Genomic DNA, 19,260 nt, shown 5'->3' with positions numbered 1-19,260 from the left:
AACTGTTATGTGTACGCTAGCTCCCTTTTCTCTCCACGTGAGACAAAATTTTGCTGATTACCCCAAGAACAAACTTGCCCACATTGCTGAGTTCTCTGTCGCTACAGCTTTGCCCTTTGCTAATCTAAATGGACTCCAAGGTGAGTCTGCAACCACCACATTCTTCCTTTGGAAAGTCTAAAACAGTAAGAGCCTCTGCATGAGGAAACACATAGATATTAGCGAGCAGAATACGTTTAAAAAGTCAACAACAAAGCATCAGGTCATTGAATTTTCTGTTAATAATAAGCTGCACGCCCATTGCATTTTCTGTGTCACCAAATCCTCCCAGTTGCAGTCACACAAAGGCAACTTTGTCTTGAGAACGCTGCTGAGAAGATGGGCCTAATCTTGGCAAGGGCTTGATGTACCAAGAACCATGTTATTATTTTAAAAAAGAAATGACAACAGCAAAAAGAAATATTATTTAAGTCATCTTTTCAGAAATCGGTGTTGTTATCATCACTGGCATAGACCCCTAATTTTTAGAAATGGGAACATTTTACCTGAATTTTAAAGACCAGAATACACATATATATTCAGAATGGTGATCAAAATGATCTTAAAGGATGGATACCTGAAAAAATCCTCTTTGTTTTATTAAAAATGCTTTTTTGTGTTGCCATGAAGTGCTTTTCAGAATGACTGAGCCAGTTCTCAGTGCTCTGAGGGACAGAGACCTTGCATTGTAATTTTTGAGGCTGGCATTTCCTTCCTCAGGTAAAGGGCACTGTTCCTGTAGGCACACAATGGAGGGCATTTCCAGGCCCACCACTGCCTATTAGTACCTGCATTAACTCTTGCTCACCCACGTGGGGTTAGCCATAGCTTCCAGGATCTGGTTCTTCCTCCCCTGTTTGTCTTTTCCATTGGTAGAAATTCAAAGAATACTATCAATATTGAATATTAGCCAAAACAGAGCACAAATCAGAAGCTAAAACTATTACCAGCCCCCATTTCATTCAACTGCATCCACCAGGCACTCTATCTACTATAGTCTTGACCTTGGGTCACCATGTTCTTAAGAACCACAAACATACAGTACTCCCAAGAAGAAGTATGGTGATTTGAGACCAGATACTGTTTTCTTGATTTATACAACTGGTTGTAATTTACAATGAAAACAAATTTTGTAGAACCAGGAATCTGATGACAAGGATTGATATTTTCCCCCAAAACAAAAATGGGTTTTCAGAGTTACATGAGCACTTTGTCTTCTCCTGACATCATCCCTCTTAAGTGGTCATCAGAAAGGTAGAGTGTGCTTTTGATTGCTAAAATAACCCTCTCTTAAAATGTGGTCTCAAATGAAGAGCAACTGCAGCGAGTCATGTCTAGTATAGTAACAGTTTACTATGTTTTATATTTTACAAACATAACTATATTTCTATACATACTCACAAATTTGATGACAAAACTGAACATTCACAACAAAAAAGTATGCGTGCGTGTATGTCTGTATGCTACATAAACTGAGTAGTGACTTCCTTTTCTTTCTTTTTTTTAAGCTATCCTTAAATCACCGCAGAAGGTAGTCAAGTCAGAATGGGACTCAGTGAGCATATGCTTGAAGGACTTGTACCTTTTGTACCAGTTTACTTTGTGGTTGTACCAAGAGATGATATCTTGATCCCCTTCCAATGAGCTACCTTTTGCAATGCACTAGATACATTATGATTTACCAAAGTGAAGAGGAATTTCCAATACTTATACTGCCAGTTCACTGGCAATGGTTTGGGGTCACTGATAATCTCCATGGGAGCTTTCTGGTAAACTTCATACTACTGATGGTGCTTGGAATTCAGCTGTTCCTTAGCCATTTATTCCTCCATTCTTTTCCCTACTACTTTCACTGGACAAGTTGTCCCTCACACCTTCTTCATGGCAAAATATCAGAAATACAGAAGGTAAAGGTGTACAGTGACTTTAAGGGAAAGACATCTTTCCCTCTGCAGATGCTGGCAGAATAGAAAAGGGAAGATAATCAGAAATCAAGGTGGGACCATGTCGGGGAGTACTTTCATGACAAGATGATTCAGGACCACACACAAAAAAATGTCAGGGTGCCACATCACTCTAAATCCCTCTAGCACAAGATGTGTCCAGCAACTTGAGGTGGCAATAGAATAATTACTTATTATCATTTCTACTGTCATTCTTCTCTGAGGGTTGTAAGGCCTTCTATCTCTAAACCAAATGATCTCAGCATTGCCATTACTGAAAATCTTTTTCCAGTTGTTCTTTAAATAAATTACGGGGCACAGGGGGTTGCTCTGATTAACACACACTTCTTAGGGATATTAAATCAGAAAAATGCAGCTTCACCATAAGGCAAAGAGATTGCTCCCAAGAGTAAAATTCTATCTCTTACTTAATCAGGCCAGCAGTTGAAAAGACCAAATATAATCTTTTACTTGGAATCATTCTGACAAGCACTGTAAACGACACTTACGTCTTCATTGTCATATCATAACTATTTGGCACACAAATTCTGAATTCATTCAAAGTGTATCCTTTTCTAAGTCTTAAAGATCCCAACTAAGCCCTCTTCTTATTAACACTTTAGGATTAGGCATCCTTAGAGGCAATCTAGTCACAATTCTGTTTGAGCCTCAATTGATTTTTAAGGAAATCTGCCTCCTCATAAGCACCCTTGTACTGATTCCCCTGCCAGTTCAAGGAAAATCAGATGGAAAGATAGTGAAGGTGGAAACCAGTCTGAAAAAGGAAGCCCTTCCCTATGGCAGTCAGAGCACAATTATTTGGTATATAATTTACTTTTAACCTTCAGATCAATAATAGAATTTGGAAAGGAAATCCATTTTGTAAGAACATAATTTGGCCACATGAACCTTCTGATCTTTATTTAAATCATCACCTAGAACAGGCCCAATTCCTAGTAAATTAAGAAGAACGCGGTCTGATCTAAAGATTCTTAACATGTGAGGGAAAAAATGTGACTGTCTCAAACTCCAGATAGAGCAATTCCACAGGACACGTGTCCAGGGGCAGTTCCTTGCTTTCTGTCTTAAATTCATCCTCTGTATCACCAACTGTTTGGAGCAGAATCTGTTCACAAGTTAACCTAGAGCGGCACACTCGAGAGCCAGAATTAATCATTAGTTCAACCATTGAGGTTGAACTAAAATGATGCTGAATGATTAATCCTATAAACTCTGAAAACTCAATAACCAAGAGAAAGGTGATAAACCTCAAATTTTGATTCGTAATCAGAATGCATTCAAAAGGACTCTTGACCAGGTGAATTTAAGTGTAGCCTGGTCAGGTGAAATGTGGCAGAATCAGGTGAGAGGTTAGCTTTTGGCAACTTATTTCTTCATTTAACACACTGAATGTGAACACTGAAGGTAGGCCATGGTGAAATTTCCAATTCCTCAGTTTCTCAGTATGTAATAATGAAGTCAAAGAGGACAATGGTATGTATATCAGAACAGTGTGAAGTTTATAGAGATGAAAAAAAACCGAACTTCTCTCTCTGCTGTCTCTTCCTGTTTCCCTTTCAGACTGGGTTAGTTTTATTTCCAAGATTTCACATCATCAATCTGACCAAGATTACTATTTAAATCAACAGCGACATGACTCCCACAAAGTGCTCTCATTGCTTTGGCTGGGTATTTGAGCTTGTGTAGCCATTGTGTTTTATGCTACTGACACACTGACAACCTTTTAGAAACCACACCTGTAATTCTAGCTGCAACTGTGCTGAAAACTGCAGCAACTTCATGCTTGCGTAGTGAACCCTTTGCTTTCTTGCCCCCGAAAAATGAATGTGCCTCCAGTATTTAAACTTGAAAGAACACATTTTTAATTTCTATTCCTGCTGAAGAAAACTGAGTCATGCAAATGCCACTAGAACAACCGACTTGGTTTTCCTTCAAATCAGTAGTGGCCTGTAAGTAACCTTGAAGACACTATCTTGCAATCGTTTTGATAGCCCTCAAGTCAGAAAGCCACATCCCCAAATGCCTTGGGACAGCACCAAAAGATTAGCTGATCTTTTACCTCATTAAAAAATGAATCACTTAGTTGAAAAATTCCACTTCCATTTCTTTTCACTGATTTCTTAAATATCTGGTAAGTGGTGATTTGTCAGCTGTCATAATTCATTTGTCCAACGCTTTTATGCAGATTGAATTTTTAACTCCGAACGACTAAGCCCCAACTCAGAGTTACCTTCAGACAGGAACTTGCCCGACAGCCTTGCAGGGGGAGGGGAGAGGAGGGGGGGAGGAGGGAGGAGGAGGGGGGAGGAGAGGAAAGGGGGGTGTCCCCCTCACGTCCCTCATTTGAAAGTTCTGTCATAAATGTTTCCTCAATCTCACATTTAATAATATGATTCTGAAAAGTCACCGACCGTCCAATCGTGTTTTCAACAGTGAAAAAAAAACCAAAACTGTTTCTTGCATGGTTTCATCACTAAAGGAAACACGAGGAAGCTGACTGTATATGATTTTCTGCTTTCCCAGAAGCTGAGGCTTTTAATATCTTTTTATAAACCATTTCATTCCCATTAACTGTAATAGCACCGGAAGGAGGGTGATAGATGAGGGCAAAGGAGAAGAAAAAGAAAAAGTCAAGCCTGGGACCCGAACGTGAGATTCAGGGACAGGAGCGGGGAGAACCAAATCCACCTTACCTTTGTTATGTGTGTGGACTCGCCCACTTCAGAACTTAACACCATTCAGAGACCGGTCGCAAGTGACACAGCTAAGAAGTCACCTACCACATCTTCTCGGCCTCCCTCTTTTTAATGTAAACCAAAATAAGGAGTGTCCAGCTACTCCCCACCACGCCGCTTTAAAGCCACAGATCGTTTGAGGCTGAACTCCCAGGCTCTGGGAATTCCAGTGGGTCAGAATGTCTTAACCTTGGAAACCTGCAGAGAGCAACTCTCCACCAGGACTACTCCCCGAGCCCGGCTTCTCCCTGTCCCCAGCCGCACATTCCAAAGCGGGAAGCGGGAGCGATAACCAGAAGGCGGCTCTCGGGGCGAGATCGCCGGCGGGAGCGAGGGGACGAGAGCGCGGCGGTGCCACTGGCGGAGCGGCGCGGGGTCCACACCCCTTGGGGACGGGCGGCCACGCGAGCCCGCTGCGTCCGGCGCGGCGCGCGGGGAGCGCTCGGTCTGGGCTCGGGGCTCGCCCCAGCGCCCTCCTCCCTCCCTCTGGCGCCCTCCCCCAGCCGAGGCCATTCGTCTCACAGTAGCGAGGTTGTCTCTCGTCTACTCCCTTCCCTTAAACTCACCAAACCAGATTTTTACTCCCAACACCGGCAACTTCCCGTAAATCTGCACTGAAATTTTATCCAGCTCGCTGAGCCTCCGCTGGCTAAGGGCCAGTGCAACATTCCTGTTGTTTTAGGAGCGCAGATACCTTTGCTGAAGGTTAAAAAAATTCTGCCTCGATGGGAGCGGTCTGGGGACTTCACTAGCCAGGCTCCTCTCCCCGCTCAGAGCGTCACAGCCACTTCAGACACCCAGCCACGGCCCCACGGCAGCACCTGCTCCATCCACCTGAGACGCCTGGGCCCCGTGGGGTGGTTCCGAGAAACCAAACACGGCCAAGTTTGAGGAATACGGAACCTGCTGTTGGGTCACGAGTCCATCAGTACCACCCACCCAGTACCACCCACCCCCGTCCTTCTCTAGTGAAAAAGTCGTTAGACCAGGTAGGCTCACGGCGAGCGCCAAGGCGGCTCTGGAGGCCGGGGGCACCCCCCGGAGTGTCCCTACCTGAGGCAGAGGGTTGCTCGACGCGCGCCGGCAGGAGCGTCACGCCGACAAAGCCCGGACCTTGGCCGGGGCCTTCGCAGCAGGGCCTGGGGCTGGGCGCCGCTCCTTCAGAAGTGGCTCATTTTAATGCGCTCTGACCTAAAGTTACAGCTGGTTTCTCGAAAGGGAACAAAAAACACTGCACTTGAAAACGGCAGCCAAGCCCTCCCTGAACCTTCGCCGATCTCCGGGGAGGTGGCTCGAACCCCCACCCTATCCCCAACCCAAAGAAACCCGCAATCTGCGCCCCACCCCTTCGCCTTACCTGTTTATACAAGAGTTAAGGAGCCTCACGCATTTCAATAGAGCGCTAAGCCTGTTTGTGGCGCCGTAATCGGCCAACAGGAATCGCATTCTGTGACTAAACAAACTAGAAGAGGAAGCAGGCACCACCAGGAACCTAAAACGGAGTTGTGATTTCGGGTTGCAGTGTCATTCAACTGAAAAAAAAAAAAAAAAAAAAAGTGCTGTTTTGTTAAGGTTACTTCAGTGAAAGACTTATCCAAAACTGTGATTCTTTTATTTTATTTTATGTTTACACGTTATTTATTTTTTTGCCAGTTTAATGTGCTAATACACGCAGAGAGCTCCAAACAGTGCCTGGCACGAATAGTATTCGCTGCCATGATTATTATTTGTAGCTGGACTTTTGCCTGTTCTGGAGAAGAGAGGAGCTACACCCAGCCTTGCCACTCACACACTGTAAGGCCATGAGCAAGAGTTTTCAATCTCTCTCGGCCTCTGGAAGGATCCTGTGATGACATTTTTCCGAACTGTGTACGTACATTGTGGGCAGTCTTGAATATAATGGGAAATAAATGTGAAGGAGTGTCAAATGATTTCCCTCTCACTTCAAAGTGGCAAGATTGATAGGATACTGGAGATAAATCCATGGAGTTCACTTGTAGAAAGGAAACTGGGCACCCAGCATTCAGCCCTGAGTGTGCTTCGTTGTAATGTGGATGTCTGACCTTGGGAGAGCTGCTTCTCCTATTCAGGAAGACAATGCTGGACAAAAGTGGTCATTGCCATTTGAAAACCATTGTGACATGGGGGAGATCATTTTAAAACTCTTAAATATTAAAGAGCGATTATTGAAGGCGAGGTGTGCTCAGGCATGCCACCATTTCCCCTCACTAACTTCACATTTACAGAAAGAACTCCCAAAGCCTTTACTTGAGTGAGACCCTTTGCCCTAAACTCAAGCACTTTCACCCACCGCCTCTTACCTGATCCTTACAGCTCAGTCCTTTGACTACTTGATCCCCATTTTGCAGATGAAGACATTGAGGCCAATAGTTCAAGGTTACACTGAATGGTGAAACCAGTTCTCATTTCTAGTTGCCTCTGAAGACATCATTTGCCACCTTTGGGGAAAATAATCCCTTAAAACCATCAAAGAATTTTAAAGCATTTCTGATCCCTTTGATATTTACCTGGGGGCAAGATTTAACTCAGACCAGCTACACATTTCTGAGTTTCAGCTCCACCCTTTGCCATTACCAGGCATCCGGGTTATGAAATGCAGACAGTGGGAATCCAAGTTCTCTCCCACATCTCAGGGGGGCCTTTGCCAGGCATGATCCAGGGTCCACAGTTTTAAAACAATGTATAAGCTCCAATTGCATATTAACCTGGGTTTTTCTTTCTCTCTCTTTTTTTTTCTTCCAAAAATATCTGGATTGTGATTTTAAGAGTCCTTGTCAGGACCTATCTGAGAATGCAAGTGGGAACATTCTCAGGCTCACAGACTTTTCCACATCAGAACAGGTTTTTCCATAGGAAGCCTGTGTCAAAGAATCTAGGGGCATACTGACCAGGAATAATGAGTTTGAAAGTGTGGAGGTCAGTGAACTGGAACTGGAGTCAGCAAAGGCTTGACTTGTGGAGGCAAACAAGTCCCTGGAAGTTAAGTCCTTGCGGTTGGTCCCAGTCAGTTCCTTTTCTCAAATGTTGCCCACACTTCTGCTCCTTTTTCTGTTTCATTCACTACCACCGGTTAAATGGGTATTATTCTTGTTCTGAACTACTCCCTACTATCCACCTTGTGAATATCAAGAAAATAAAAGTTTAAAGTGATAGGGGAGAGCAAAAGAGATGTGAAGCTGTCAGCCTTTCTTGACCTTATGCCTATATACTGTCATGTTGTAGGTCCCAGGCAAAGCTCAATAGCCTGGGGCACGTTGTTTTGCTTTCTGCTTCCATCTTCCCTTGTTGCTTATAAAGTAATGTGCTACAGTGGATGTAAATTGAGAAAAAAAAATAGTGTAAATAGAGAAAAAAAAACTTTGAATCTCAGTTTCACTTCTTAACTATATCAGGCTGGGCAAATTGCTTATCCATTGAACTTCAGTTTCTTCAGCTATAAAATTATAATACTACCTCTCTGGATTTCTTTAAGAGTAAGGAAATGGGAGGTGAACTCTCAGCACATTTCTTGGCACATAGAAAGTCCTTTTTGTACCTGGAAAAAAAAAACCTGCTACAAGGTTCACAAAGAATTGTCTTTGACATATTTGAACCACATATTAAAATTGAACTCAAATAACATTATTCCAATAGTGTTTTTTCCTCATCAATACAGACAAGCCTCAGATCTTTGTGAAGAACCAAAGTATAATAATAACCACTCATCTACATAACATTTCCAATGATATATTATTATCTTTGACCATCACAATTGTGCAAGTTAAATACATTTTGGCCCTGTGGTATTCATAGTCTGCATCAAGAAAAAGAGCTTGGACTCAAGTCTGCAAGATCCAACTTTGTATCCTGGTGGTTGGGGGCTCATGGCAAGTTACCTAACCCCAAGCCCATGGCAACGCCAACATGTGGGGCCAATAAGAACATTAAGTGACATGACACGCCTAAACGCATATACTCCATCCCCTCTACGTTTTCAGTACGTTAGTTATTTCTCTTAAAGACCAAAGCTAAAATGGTACATGTGAGTCCTAAACAAGTTACATAATAAGTAAATGCCAAGCGCTTAGAACAATGGCCATCACATCGTAATTGCTATGCATAGTTTACACGATTATTTTTACTGCAATTTGTCTGTGTAACAGGGACATTTGAAGTTCTTATGAATTTAAGTTTAAAAACCTTATGACAGCAAGTGGTGAGGTGATACTAGCAATTGATTTTTCAGGGGAGGAGAGTTTCTATTATTATTTCTTCTGAGAACTGATCTTTTGGGGTACTATTTGATGTGAGATATCTTTTCAATGCTTTTATTTCCTTCCTGTTTTCCTTATGTTCCCTCATGTTATTTGAAACAGAGCAGTTATCTCTGGATGAGATAAAATCACCCATCTGAACCCAGGTTTTCAATGGAAGCTGGGTGTATTTTTCACAACATAAACTATTCAGAAAATAGACCCTATTTTAATCTAGAACATGTGACTTGACCCAGAGAGATCTTTCATCTCCTTAGTTCTTACAGCTTCCCCTTTCCTCACATGGTGGCTATTAGCTAACCAGGGAAGACTTTTCTGAAAAATCTTATATTTTAGGGCCCTCCCTGGTGGCACAGCAGGTTAAAGCACAGCACTAAGAAGCAAAAGCCACTTAAGCATGAGTTCGATCCCTGCCCTGAAGTGTTTCGGCAGACCTCTCCAGGCGGCCCGCTGCTCCCCTCAGCAGTGTACTTTGTCAATCGGCCTGTTCTGCTCCCTACTCTGTCTCTGGTGAATCCTCTCACCGCACCTGTGCCTCAGGCCTGTACCCCAGTTCTGTATGCATAAATAAATAAATCTATTTAAAAATATGATATTTTATATTTTATAAAGTTTGTAAGTCTTTGTGCAGATTTATGACATGTCACTCCTCTTTAATCCAAAAGACTTGGCCCACTGACTAGCCTTAGAACACAGCCATCCAACTGGGATGGGAAGAGTGCACTGGATTGGTGGTGGGAAGCCCATGGGGATTACAACTGAGATGGAAAAAAAAATGCACAAAATGGAGAATGATGTAAAAAAAATAAAATATATAAATTTTAAAAGAAAGAACACAGCCATCCGACCATAGGTCAAAGGATGAGGGAGGGCCTTCAGAGCTCTCTTAGAAGGGCATCTGGGTTTTCAGTTTCCATGCTACACCATAGGAGGGCCCCTAACTGAATTTTAAAAATGTCCTGAGTTCACAGAAAAGAGAATTAAATATAGCAGGGGTTCACCCTGAACATTAATCTCAGAGGCCAAATCCTTCATTTTGAGAAAGGTTTTCAATACAAGGAGTCCCTGACCTCTGTTCTTCCCACAAGAGCAGCTCAGCTAAAGCCTGCCTGTGCCGACTGAAGGCTTTTCCCGTCTTTATCGCCTGCTGAGCTGGAAGGAGCGATAATGTAAATTATAGGTCCTTAAAAGGCCCACTGGAGACCAAGAAACGGTCTGTTATGGCAACAAATGCTGTTAATTCCTTTATATCCCTTTAAGATAGTCCCCACCAGAGAAGATCTCCAGATTTCTTTTTATTTTATCATAGAAAACCACCTCACATTAGCAGTTCAAGCAATCAGCCATACTTTATCAGAAAAGACGGTCAACGTGAAATGACTAACATTTACTATGTGCTTACTAGAGTATTTGCCAAACACTGTTAAGTACTTTACATGTATGAACGATTTAATCCTTGCAACAAGCCCACGTGACAGAGAGTATTTTGGCCATTTTATAGAGAAAGAGGCCAGCACCTGCAGCAGGTACAGGGCACTTCTGGAGGCCCACAGGTAGAGAGTGCAGACTTGGTGTTTAACCCGGGTCATCTGGCTCCAGAGCCTGTGATTCTGACCTTGACACTCCACGGCACCTACAAACGTCTCTGATTACCTTATTTTCATGTGTGTATTCTGGGAGTAGAAATTCCAGTGTAAAAGCAATGCCTGGCACATAGAAGCCACTGGATAAGTTGAGTGGTTGTGTGTATACATTTAAATATTATGGTCTCAATAGATAGAAGTAGGTTTCAAGGGAGGTAGGGCTTAGGACCTCATGAAGATCAGACATTTAGGGTCACAATAGGGAATGGAAACAGTGTTTTCAAAAATATGGTTCAGTGTTAATGTGACATGCACTAGCATAGGCCAGTATTTCACAATACAGAATTTATTGCAGGTGTGTGTGACTAAATTTATTGACCATAAAAATAGTGTGGATATTCTCACCTTTTCTTTCACTGTTTTCCTGCTTGGAATATTCTTGTATATACCATCTACCTATCCACCTATCACTAAGCGTAAGCTTAGTGACACTGTCTGGAGTCAAATATCTAAGTCAGAATCCTGTCTCTGTCATTTATTTTAACTGTGGACAAACAATGGGACCATCTTGAGACCATTTAGACTCAGCTTCAGTGTCCATATCTGCAGGAGTATTAGAATTGACCACATGTGTTAAAATCATTGAGAGCTGGGCAAAACACCAACCTGTTAGAAGCTTAATATAAGTATTTCTTTTTACGATTAGCCTTCCATCTTCTCTTTTATAAAAAAAAAAAATTATCAAGTGATTACTGCTCTATTTCAGATTCTAGGCATCCTATTGAATATAGAAAAACAAATGAGTCCTGTGTTCAAGGATCTCAAATTCCGTTGCAATGCTAAGCAAGCAGCCAATGACCTCATCATCCATAAACCCAGGATGTTAGTGGAAGTTTAAGTTAGACTTAAGGGCTCAGTCTGAGGAAGATATTAGAAATGAGAGGTGTCAGGGTCTGCTTACAAGTTAACTAGGCAAAGAGATAAGAAGTGTGTTTCAGGAAAGTACAAAGCACCAAAGAATGAGAGCTGATTCAGGGTTATGAAGGCAAGAGATCTCTAAATCCAGCTAGAGGCTTGGATGGCAATGGTGATGTTAAGGGATAACTGGGCCCAGTCATTTCAGGGATTTTTTAAGGGGTTTAAATAAGAAGTGCTGAGATCAGATTGGTGTATTTGTTAGCCAAGGGTAGTGACAAAGTACACAGAAAAAAGAGGATGCAGGATCATTGAGGAGGTAAGGCTCATAAGGCTTAGAGTCTGAGCAGACATTGGGTATTAGAGAGGAGACAGAAGAAGACTAAATTGATAATTCATGCATAAGAATTTATTGAACACCTACTATATGCCAAGCACTGTCCTAGACCTTGAGAAAATAGCAATGAACAAAACAACCACAGATCCTGACCTCATGGAGATTCCATTCAGGAGTCAGACAAAAAAATATTAAACTAAAATATACACGTGTTTTGATGATGATAGATACTAAGAAGAAAAATAAAACAAGGAAGAAAAATTAAGCTTGGTGATGGTGAGGGGTGAGCAATTCAGACACCCAGAGAAATTGCATTCCAGGCAGAGTAAGAATGTTTTCGGCCCATTAGAGAACAGGCAAGACAGTTGGAGTAGCTGGCATGCAAGGATGAAGAAGAGATTGATAGAAAATGAGGTAGGCTGGTGTACCATCTCAAAGGCCAACAGAAGGACTTTGACTTTTGCCCTGGTGATGTGTGGAACATTGAAGAGGGAGACAGCAGAACTGGCTCTCATTTTACCAGGTGGCCCTGAGTGCTGCGGTAGTGCTTGTTGTGGGACATCAGAGCCGCAGCCCAGAAGTGGGGGGGGGCAGGCCACTGCTATGGTGCATGCATCCAGCTTTGAACATCTCAAATAGAGGTGCCGTAGGACATGTGAACAGACAGGCCTAGTGAGCAGTTCATGGGGTAGCTGGCAGGCAGGAGAAAAGCCCATCCTTAGACACAGCTTGTTTTGGATGTCCTGACAGGTTGATAGACTGATGAGAGCGCACAGCATGTCAGGACAAGAAAAGTGTTGGGACAGAAAGAAAGACCACAGGAAGAAGGCCAAAGGAGAAAGTGTTAGACCAGAAAAGAAGGAGATTCTAGAAGGAAGGTGTGTTCATAAATTCAATTGAGGCAAAGGATTGTCTGAAATAAAACTACTGTTTTGTTTAGCAACTAGGATATAACTAGAGACCTTGACAAGGGCAAGTTCCACGCAGTGGTAAAGTAGAGGTGTGAAGTTAGCATGTGTAGAAAACCTGCTGAAATGACTAGGCTTGAAATGAAGAACAGTGATAGGATAACAGCGAAAGCGTCAATGGAGATTTTCCTGTATGAGACTGAGAAAGACCTTGAAATGTCTATAAGCTGAAGAGAAAGCTTATTAGGTGGAACTGGGTGCCTAGACACAGGACAATTCACTCATACACTCAACAAATATTTGTGAGTATCTACCAAGAGTCACATGCTGAAGCTAGACAGATGAATAGAAACATGGTTCATTCCTGGCCCTCCCTGGTGGCCCTACGGGTTAAGACATAGCACTGAAAGCTGGCCGCAGCCTCTTCAGAGCAAGTTCGATCCCCCACCCAGGAGGTGACCACATAGTGCTGCAGACTTTGCCTGTCTTGCCTGCTGCTCCCCTCAGCAGTGTACTTCGTAGATCTGCTTGTTCTGCTCCCCACTCTGCCTCTGGTGAAGCCTTTCACCACCCCTGCCTCCCTGGCCTGCAACCCAGTTCTGTATGCATAAATAAATAAATCTTAAGAAAAAAAAAAGGTTCCTTTCCTCATGCTGGAAAGACAGACACATACATAACCATATGTCATACAAATAAGGATATAAAGGATATAAAAATGAATGCAAAATGCCAGGGAGAATCCAGGTGAAAGAGGGGAAGTGGAAGGGAACTTCTTAGAAGTGGTAACATTTGAACTGGAACTTGACGGGACTAGAGATTTGCAAGCAGGAGAGTGAGGCATTTCATGAATTGGCTGCAACAAGTTCTCCAGAGCATCCAGCTTTAGGGCAGGAATTTGAAACTAGGTCATTACTGACTAGTAGGAGAGAAGACAGAGATTTGACACCAGAACCTAAGTGGTATTTTTATAGCAACTCATCTCTGACCCACGTGCAAGTTCAGTTCTTGCATGAAGAGTAATATGAAATTATAATGGTGACGTAAGTAGGATTCATAGACACTTCTGTCTCTGGGGTCATTTTCTTCTTCATATGTTGTTTTCAAAAAATCTGTCTTCCCGGAAGTCACTTTTTGTTTTGTTTTTGTTTTTCTTTTTAGAATGATGAGTGCCAGAATAATTTCATCAGCACCTTTCTTTCAGGGCCTGACAGTCTTGCTCAAATACAGTTCTATTCTAACATCAGCAACTGACTCTGGCAGTAACAACCAGCTCATGTGCCAAAGACCCATATGACTCCTTCCCTCAAAATATTATGTGTTTGTGGTTTTCCAAACCACCTGGACACATAGTAAGATTTTCTTAATTCTTTCTTCTTTTAGGGAGCTGATTTCACTTATCATCAGTCTAGTACCCAATGTTTCCAAAGCCATAGGTACAAAGGTAAATGGACCTCAGGTCAGTTCCTTTGAGCTCTTTGGACAGTAACAATTTGACCCTGACCTAGGAATGTAATTTGTGTTGTCACCGTAAAGTACAAGGAGATGCACAATGTCATGTAGGTGGTGCCTATGTGAATATATTTCTTTATGGATATGTGATTGGAAGCAGGAGATTGAAGGAGAAGCATCTGCAATCTGTTATGAATATTGCTGCCCATACCTAATTTTTAAAAAAGACACTTGGGAAGTCTTCAAGATGCATTTGAATATGACTTTACTGTAGCGCTAGTGTTCTTTGATTATTGTTAATTATATCCAAATATTTGTGGTCACCTGAGTTGTGACCCCTCCTCTGGGAGATGGGGGTGGGGGGGTAGGGTGGGGACACAGATACTATCTTGGTCGGCTGTGTTTTCCCAGCTCCATGTAGAGGTTCACATGAGGAATGCTTGATGAGTGAGTGAAGGAAGCTTCTAAACCAATAACAAAGGACAAGGTTTTCGTATTCTTTCTGCTCCACTTCCCTTGACTATGAAACACATTTCCATGTTCATAAGTTCTATTTCTTCTAAGCTGTTTGATGGATCAGTTTTGTTGTACCTATAGCAGGGTACAACAGGAGGGACTGAACAAACTCCCAGGTTCAGGTTCTTTGTGGACTCTGATGATGGGACCCCATGAACTCTCTTCTACCTTGAGATCTTGGTCAGAATCTCTGGGTGTGGAGCCTCATTCCAGCAACGATTTTGGCTACTGAATTGTTTCTGTTTTCCTCTTGTTTACCATCAGGATATTTCCCCTTTCTATGGGGATTTTCTGAAAAGGTCACTCAGGCACTTCAGAAAAAGTATCCTCTTGTTGAATGACAATGATAGACTCTTTCTCTAGTTGGCAACCAGAAGTAACTGCTGTCTGATCAAGGCAGAAGGGGGGATGGGGGCACTGAGTTGGCCCAGGCCAGAGGGAAAGTCCAGTCCCCTGTGATGACTTTGGGTCTGTGGCAAAATGTCTTCCACAGAAGTGACAATGAGGCAAAGTTCCAACCAAGACTTGCTAGAGCAGCACAGCGGAAGGAAGTCTCTTCTGTGACCAGCTCTGGCTTTAAAGGGAAGGAGTCTCAAAATACTTCAGAGTATCCCATTAGCACTGTCATTTTGTTCCAGCTGCTTCCAAAATACACCGGAGACGGTTCAGTGTCTTTTGGGATCAAGGACAATTCTGCTGTAAGCACAACCATAAGCTCTAGGTAAAGCTATCAGCGTAAAGCAGCCTATCAATCACAGACTTTCTGAGGCTCCACCCCATGCTAGACCCTTCATTGGGGTGGGGTTCTGGGTGGTGCATGAAATCACAACCCATAAATTGATGGTGGGTTGGGTAAGCACAGACATGCACAGCTAATTATTCTAATGGCTTAAGGGCTTGCTCTGCCTGGGAATAGAGAAGGGGGAACAACAATTTAGTCACATCTCTGCGAGTGCTGTCTATTCATCCATCCAGTATGCTGGCGGGCTGGACATTCTGCCTTCCCAATTCAACTTGTGCACACAGCTCTTGGGACCTTAGTGCCCTGCCACGCTGTTTCTTCAGTGACTCGCATTCCCTTTCAGATGAGCTGTACTCCCAGCCCCTAGCAAGAATACAGCTTGACATCCACTTTTCAGTTTTATCTCTTGCCACCTCACTGAATGGTCCATGATGCTCTCCTTATGTCTCAGTACCTGTGGTTCCCTGTAGCAGATGCTTTAACAGGCCATATTCATCTGCCCACACAAAAGTTGCCATAAACCACTACACCTTGTCTTCCATGGCTTGTCTTTGGCCGTGGGAGCACTCTAGGGAAGGCAAGCCAAAGTCTGCCTGGAAGCAACACCCTCAGTCCGATGTCTTTGAGCTTCTGTTGCAGTAACGCTGAGACATGCTTTCCATTGCACTGACCCAGAGCTTTAAGGGACCAAGCTTTAATAGCTCACAGTGGTGCTGTCTGGATAACACATTCTTTTCTGCTCCTTGTGTTCCCCATACCCATACACCTGTTTTCTGGAATCATAACCCACATTAACTATTGCTTTCAAGACTTTGACTCTTTGCTTTCGTAAGGTTCCAGACCAGTCTCCTCTGCATACCCCACCTCAGCTCTAGTGCTACTGCGTCCAGTTGCTTGATACCTTCCTTCTTGAAGCTCTGCTGGACGGTCACCACCTTTGGGACACTGTTTTCCACCTGCCAGACTCCAGTACACACAGCGTGAGATCCTTCACCCTTCATGGAGACCTCTCTTTATGATGTCATCACAACACTGAGATTTAGTATGGATACATTTGACTTTGCTCACTAGAAGCTATGACTGACTCATCTTTGTCAACTCAGGTTCTCTCCGAGTGCTTGTACAGAGTAGATACCTAATAAATACTTGATGAATGAGTAAGCGCTCCTTTGCTGTGGTTTCCTGGTTATAGTTCTAAGAAGTTGGAAGCCATGTTCCTGATCCAGCATTTCTAGGCCAATGAGAATCTTACTGTGTTTAGGAAACCCTCCTAACCCCTCCCATAGGACTGACTGATCTTTGCATCTTGCAAAGAAGGACTTCTGTTCCACGCAGGGCAGGTTTCCAAACTGACTTGCCCAGGCCATCAGGAGTAAATTCCAAGGGTGTGAAAACAGAGCCACCTGAGAACCTGAGGGCTGGTGCAATGGCCACATGAAAATTGCTGCAGATAAGCCTGGAGCAACTCTGAAGATGCCATCAGTCCTTAAGAAAGCTGCTATCTTTGTAGCTTTTATCACAGGGGGGAAAAGCAGCTCTGCAGTGAGCCGAGGGCTAAATAAATAGCCCAAAAGGAGATACAATCCTAGAGAGGAATCCAAAACTGTTGGTGGAGCAGGCAGCTGGTCTTTGGGGAAGGTTGGTTTCAGCTGACTTTCTGTGCTTTGCCTGCGGTGTTATTTTAAAATCTCACTGCCAAGGAAGACCTGATCCCCTCTGAAGAAGCAGGACTAGCAGGGATAGAAGGCACAGGCTGAACCCCCGCCATGTTAGACTTCAAACAAACAAACAAACACAAATTCCAGAGCCAGGCGCAGGCACGTTGGTCCTCCCTGCCGAGCAGAAATGGAAATGAACTAAACAGACTCAAGTGTGAGAAGTGGGGGTTGGCACAGGAAAATGACCCTGCGTTCCACCATGATGTTAGAGAAATCAGGAAGGAACCGAGGAGGACTTGACGAGGGCCAGTGGAGGCAGTGGGCAGGCAAGAAAGTAAGGGATGGTAGCCTTTCCTCAGGGCTGCGAGGCGCCAGGCACGTAGACCTGACTTATTTCTCACATCAGTCTTTGAGCTATTGTTCCATCTGTAGAAACACAGATGGAAAAACAAGCTCAGGAGTCTTAATGACTTTCTCAGTTTCTCCCAACCAAAAAGGGATGAAATATAGGTTTAAATGACAAGAAAAGTCTGAAAATTCAATGATACGGTGTTCAACAGACAAGATGGCCATGTTGTTTGACTGAGGTCATGGGCTCAAACTATATTGGGGCTCAAACTATACTGCAGCTCAAAACTCTGTGCACACACCATTTTATCCCCGTCTACGCAACTGCATAAACTGCCTGCCTTTGGGTGCAAAGGAGTGGGAGGGGAAGAGAAAAGTTTTTTTAGAAGATCAAGTTGAAAGAGGCTAAATTTTGGCAAATCTCCAAATCTGGTTTAAAATTGTGCTTGACCTAAAAAGAAAAAAAAGAGAGAAAACAGGAAAGGTAGGGGGAGGCAGGCCGTAGACAGGGGATTTCAGTTTTCACACTTCCTAATATTGGTTATGACCATAGGCAGACATGAAATGCCATGGGATTGGCAAGTCCTGCCTGCCCTACTTTCAATTCAGCCCAAAGCAGGAAGGCTTAGGTATGTCACAAGAGAAAGCCTCTTGTTACTGCCCTAAGACCAGAACAAAAAAATTGGGAGGAGACTCCCATCTTGACAGCATGATTTCCAAAGAAGCCTTGCTAGTCTCATGATTGTGATGTCTCAAGTGTCACAATTGTGTAACCTGCTGATATTTCAAGTGATCCTCAAATCCATCACATAGGATTATGAAGATAATGTGCATTCATTTTGGTAAAAGGGTAGAAGAGAAACGACTCATTGAAGAGCAAAGAACAAGAAGAAAGAAGCCTGGGCTGGACTCCTAGACATGTGGGCTCCAGCCCTGGTTGCTGTACTCATCAGTATTCCCCTCAGGAGGGGCTGTGCTGGTTGACACAGGTGACACTTTCCAGCTCCAGACATCTCAGAGGCTTTCAAAGAGGCAGGCAATTGACCATAATTGGAGTTGTTTGGCTATAAGATGATGAGTCAGAAACGAATCCAAGAACAATTTTTTTTAAAGATGTATTTATGCATGCAGAACTGGGGTACAGGCCCGAGGTTCAGGGGTGGTAAGAGGATTCACCAGAGAGAGTGGGAAGCAGAACAGGCAGATTGATGAAGTATACTGCTGAGGGGAGCAGCGGGGAGACAGAAGAGGTCTGCTGTGCCATGTGGGTCACCTCTCTGGCTGGAGATAAAACTCTTGCCGAAGCAGTTGTGGCCAGCTTCATAGTGTTGCACCTTAACCCATTGCGCCACCAGGGAGGGCCCCCCAAAGACAATTTGCATTGTTCTTCATTTCAAATTCCCCAATTGGGGACATAGTAAATGAATAAGAATGAGAGGGGAAAAAAATCAAGAGGTGATAAAGAGAACTAGCAAAAATAATTTTTTTAAAAAATAACAAATACATTTTAAAGATGCTAAATAAGAAGCCAGACACTTTTAGTGGACTAAAAGAATTTGGGTAAGCCATGCCATACCCTGTCAAATACAGAGAGGTTTTGAATCCAGAAAACCTTTTATTGGAATCACATCTTTATAAACACATATTTTTAAGTCACAACTGTATAAACAATCTTGAGTAAATCTCTTCTCAACTGAGCTTTGATGTCTTCATATAAAAAAGGAGAATAACCGTAACGGCAGTCGTAGTACCTATGACTTACTGGTGTTTGCTTATGTGCCAGGCACTGAGC

Source organism: Condylura cristata, unplaced genomic scaffold (assembly GCF_000260355.1).
Source record: "Condylura cristata isolate star-nosed mole 26May11 unplaced genomic scaffold, ConCri1.0 scaffold00012, whole genome shotgun sequence".
Lineage (NCBI taxonomy): Eukaryota > Metazoa > Chordata > Mammalia > Eulipotyphla > Talpidae > Condylura > Condylura cristata.
This window is presented reverse-complemented; position numbering follows the sequence as displayed.